This window comes from Triticum aestivum, chromosome 6D (assembly GCF_018294505.1).
Source record: "Triticum aestivum cultivar Chinese Spring chromosome 6D, IWGSC CS RefSeq v2.1, whole genome shotgun sequence".
NCBI classification, from domain to species: Eukaryota; Viridiplantae; Streptophyta; class Magnoliopsida; order Poales; family Poaceae; genus Triticum; species Triticum aestivum.
In genome coordinates, this window is record NC_057811.1 from 107,300,380 (window position 1) to 107,306,018 (window position 5,639).

Sequence of the window (5,639 nt, forward strand, 5' to 3'; positions counted from 1 at the left end):
GTCCCGGGGATGGCCAGAGGAGTGTTGTTGTCGAGTTTCAACAGGGCCATCCTGGCGTAGGAACTAGCGGTGTCGGCATGGTTTTGGTGGAGAATCTACTGTCCTAGGAGGCGACCTGGAAGACGCGCCTGTTGGGGAACATAGTAATTTCAAAAAAATTCCTACGCACACGCAAGATCATGGTGATGCATAGCAACGAGAGGGGAGAGTGTAGTCCACGTACCCTCGTAGACCGTAAGCGGAAGCGTTATGACAACGCGATTGATGTAGTCGTACGTCTTCACGATCCGACCGATCCTAGTACCGGAAGTACGGCACCTCCGCGATCTGCACACGTTCAGCTCGATGACGTCCCACGAACTCTTTATCCAGCTGAGTGTCGAGGGAGAGCTTCGTCAGCACGACGGCGTGATGACGGTGATGATGAAGCTACCGGCACAGGGCTTCGCCTAAGCACTGCAATGATATGATCGAGGTGGATTATGGTGGAGGGGGGCACCGCACACGGCTAAGACAATGTCTGTTGTTGTGTCTATGGGGCCCCCCCTGCCCCCGTATATAAAGAAGCAAGGGGGAGGCCGGCCGGCCCCTGGGGCGCGCCAAGGAGGGGAGGAGTCCTCCTCCTACTAGGAGTAGGACTCCCCCTTTCCTAGTCCAACTAGGAGGGGAAGGGGAAGGAAGGAAGGAAGGAAGGGAGAGGAAGAGGAGAAGGAGGGGGGGCGCGCCCCCTCCCTAGTCCAATTCGGACTCCCTATAGGGAGGGGGCGCGGCTGCCCCTTGTGGGCTGCCTCCCGTCTTCTCTATGGCCCATGTAGGCCCAACTTTCCCCGGGGGGGTTTCGGTAACCCTCCGGCACTCCGGTTTTCTCCAAAATCACCCGGAACACTTCCGGTGTCCGAATATAGTCGTCCAATATATCAATCTTTCTGTATCGACCATTTCGAGACTCCTCGTCATGTCCGTGATCACATCCGGGACTCCGAACTATCTTCGGTACATCAAAACACATAAATCATAATACCGATCATCACTGGACGTTAAGCGTGCGGACCCTACGGGTTCGAGAACTATGTAAACATGACCGAGACACGTCTTCGGTCAATAACCAATAGCGGAACCTGGATGTTCATATTGGCTCCCACATACTCTACGAAGATCTTTATCGGTCAAACCGCATAACAACATACGTTGTTCCCTTTGTCATCGGTATGTTACTTGCCCGAGATTCGATCGTCGGTATCTCAGTACCTAGTTCAATCTCGTCACCGGCAAGTCTCTTTACTCGTTCCGTAATGCATCATCCCGCAACTAACTCATTAGTCACATTGCTTGCAAGGCTTATAGTGATGTGCATTACCAAGAGGGCCCAGAGATACCTCTCCGACAATCGGAGTGACAAATCCTAATCTCGATCTATGCCAACTCAACAAACACCATCGGAGACACCTGTAGAGCACCTTTATAATCACGCAGTTACGTTGTGACGTTTGGTAGCACACAAAGTGTTCCTCCCGTATTCGGGAGTTGCATAATCTCATAGTCATAGGAACATGTATAAGTCATGAAGAAAAAATAGCAACATACTGAACGATCAAGTGCTAAGCTAACGGAATGGGTCAAGTCAATCACATCATTCTCTAATGATGTGATCTCGTTAATCAAATGACAACTCATGTCTATGGCTAGCAAACTTAACCATCTTTGATTCAATGAGCTAGTCAAGTAGAGGCATACTAGTGACACTCTATTTGTCTATGTATTCACACATGTACTAAGTTTCCGGTTAATACAATTCTAGCATGAATAATAAACATTTATCATGATATAAGGAAATATAAATAACAACTTTATTATTGCCTCTAGGGCATATTTCCTTCAGCGCCGACCTGGATTTGGCTAAGAAGACGTCGGAGGAGGAGGCAGTGGAAGGGCAAGCTGACCTCGATCTCCTGGCGTGGTGGCTACTGTGTGTTGGCGTAGGAGATATGCAACACGCTCGTGAAGGTGGTGCAGCCACGGGAGGCAACAGAAAGGGCGGGCTTATCTCAATCTCCTAGCATGGTAGTGCACTTGTTGGAGATGCAACACGTGGTTGAAGGTGGTACAACCATGGGAGGCAGTGCCGGTGATCGTGTGCTAACGACGAGACATCCAGCGGGCAGCAACATCAACTTCCAGTGGTGGATGCGGTGCTAAAGCACGAGGAGGGAGATGACAACATGGTCGGAGCTCCTAATTAGCGAAAGGGTCACGCCAGTGTCTAGGTTGGCGTCTCGGTATTGAGCCCAAATTCCCCATGTGAATGTCCATGCCATCCAAACAACAACATCTGGGTGAGACAATGCCTATTCCGAATTCTAGCCTAGAATACCTACATCTGCGCGACCCTTAGTTTTTCCTGAATCGTTTCCTCCTCATAAAACACTGGAAAAAAGAATTGGTGCACCGCACCGCCACCCGGCCTTATCAGCTGGAAAGTTCTGCCCCCACCTCCTTCCACTAGCTTCGCTAGTGTGGAAACACGAGGAGGCCCCGATCTACCTGATGGGGCTATAGTTTATTCCTTATGTGGGCTTTTAATAAGGTTACGCGGTGGCGCTTCATTATTGGTGACATAGAGGCCTCGATGGCTCATTGGTGTAGATTCTTGTTGAAAGGATTGAAATGGACCTAGAGGGCGTGAATATGTACAGTTACATATTTCACTTAATTATTAACAAGCTTAGGCAATGCAAAATATGAAAGGTGAGTATACACAATTGTTATGATGAGATAACAGACACAATATAATGAGTGCAACAATCTAAACGTGCACATGAGGATGTATCCCGATGTTCACTTCCTTGGAGTAGGAGGCTGGCCCAGCAGGGCTAACTGGCGAGGACTGCTATCTCATGTGCATGGGTGCATGTTAAATATGCAGCGACCAACTATGATGGGCCGCAAAGGTACAATGTTGTTTTATGCTTTTCGAAAAAAATCTTTACAGAAAATTTAGCAAAGCAGGGTTTGAGATTGTTTGAAGGTGCAACTAGAATTTGATTGGGCTGAAATTTGAAATGTAGATTCTCTATTCTATAATATAATGAAGCCACGGAAAAAATCAGGGGGGATATGAAGTGGGAATAATATTTTTGGGTAATAAAAGCCAGGAAAGGGTAATGATGGGATTTGAACTAGGCGTAGGTGTTAGGTTTGTGCTAAAATTGTGAAGTTGCTCCAAAATATCACACAAAGGCCATGTGCAAAGTGTGGAGATGAACCTTGATGTAAAATAATGGTTTAGATATTCACTATTTTACCAAATGACAAAGAATATGGCTTAGGGTTTAATAAAATAATCATTTTAATCTTTGATGTTGTGCAATATGGTGCTTATAAAATTAACATGATGCACAATTAACATCTAAGAAAAATGTTGGTCCTAAATGAACATTTTTTGCTACGAATTATTTTGGTCACTTCTTACAAACCAAATACATCTCAATGGGATTTCCCCCTGAATCCTCATTCTTCAAGTTTCTTTCACGAAATTCTTCCAAACCAAATGAACCCTAAGTCAAGTAGTGTATCCCGATGTTCACTTCCTTGGAGTAGGAGGCTTGCCCAGCTGGGCTGACTGGCGGCGGACTGCTATCTCATGTGCATGGGTGCATATTAAATATGCAGCGCTCAACTGTGATGGGCCGCAAAGGCACAATGTTGTTTTGTGCTTTTCCATAATATTACAAAAAAAAATCAGAAAAGCGGGGTTTGAGATTGTTTGAAGGTGCAATTAGAACTTGATTTGGCTGAAATTTTAAATGTAGATTCTCTATTCTATAATATAATGAAGCTACAAAAAAAAATCATGGGGTATCTCGAGTAGGAATAATATTTGTTTGGTAATAAAGGCCAAGAAAGGGTAATAATGGGGTCTGAACTAGGTGTAGGTGTTATGTTTGTGCTAAAATTGTGAAGTTGCTCCCAAATATCACACAAAGGCCATGTTCAAAGTGAGGAGGTGAACCATTTTTTTAAGCAACCATATATTTCATTAGACAATTTGTTTACAGAGATTACACATATGGTCACTATACGAGACACAAATGCTTGTCAAGCAACTGTGCACAAAGAATTCCAGAAGAGGTAAAACTATTATTCCACCCTTGCGGAAACTCGTGCCTCGCCGAAACATAGTCCACAAACGTCCTCCACCGCTACCATGACAACGTCGGAAAAAGATGAGAACAACCGCCATACCCAGATCTGGGAGAGCACCACCGCATTCAAAGATGCTTTTTGAGCCGATGAAGCGGGTCGCCGCAAGCGACGAGACCGAGTCTTTGTGGCATGTAGGCCGGGGGGTCTTCCCCGTGGTCACCAGATCTCGATGCCGTCAACTTCATCCGATGTAGTCGAAGAAGAGGAATGTCGCCGCCTGCCGTCATCCACGCACCCAACTGCAAGACAATAAACACAACTACAACAGCTGATACGACAGCCGCCCACGAGAGCGTCGTCGGCTGACCACCAGACACGAATTGATGTAAAAGAATGGTTTAGATGTTCACTATTTTACCAAATGACAAAAAATATGGCTTAGTGTTTAATAAAATAATCAAGTTAATCTTTGATGTAGTGCAATATGTTGCTTATAAAATTAACATGATGCACATGCAATATCTAAGAAAATGTTGGTCCTAAATGAACATTTTTTGGTAAGAATTATTTTGGTCACTTCTTACAAACTGAATACATCTCAATGGAATTCCCCCTGAATCCTCATTCTTTTAGTTTTTTTCACGGAATTCTTTGAAACCAAATGAACCCTAAGTCAATTGATTTCTTTTGCGGGCTACATACAGGCTAAACTAAAAAAACTCCCTCCGGTCTTATAAGGTGTTTTGAATATTTCAATGTGGGTTACATACAAACTGAGATGAGTAAACAAACACGTCGAAACGTGTCTACATACACCGACTTACAAAAAGTTAGAATATCTTAGACTCTCTGTTCACAAATATAAGTTATTTTGGCAGTTCAATATTAAAAATGGAGGTGGTACGTTTTAGTGTTTTAGTGTGTTTGTTTAGTCATTTCAGTTAGTATATATACAAGTTCATATTAAAAATATCTACTTAAAACATATGAACGGAGCGAGTAACATTCTGATCGTGATAACACGGACAGAAGAATTTGACGGAGAGACGCTGCAGGTGCTCCACCAAACGGAGCGGTCAAACGGACCGATTAACCTGCACAGGAGCTGCACTACACCTGTCAGAAAGTGGGTCCCCGCTTTCGGTGAGACACACTGGCTGCATACCAAAATGACCATGTCTGGATGCCCCCGGCCAATTCCCACAACGCTCCTATAAAGAAACCAGATCGTGTCCCCGGCCAGGGAGCGCTGCCCCGCCGGCGAACGCGTGTCTTCCAACCTCGCCGTGTCCTTCTCCTCCCACCAGGCCTCGCGAAGCCATGGCAGCGACGGGGCTCAACGCGTACGCGCGGCCATACAGCCGCCGCTCCGCCCGCGCCCACCTCGCTCCGCCAAAGCCCCATCCTTCCATGATGCCGGAGCACCACGGCGCCGCCGGCTACCCGCCACCTTTCCCCTTCCCCGCCAACCACTCCCGCGCCGCCTTCCCGGAGCA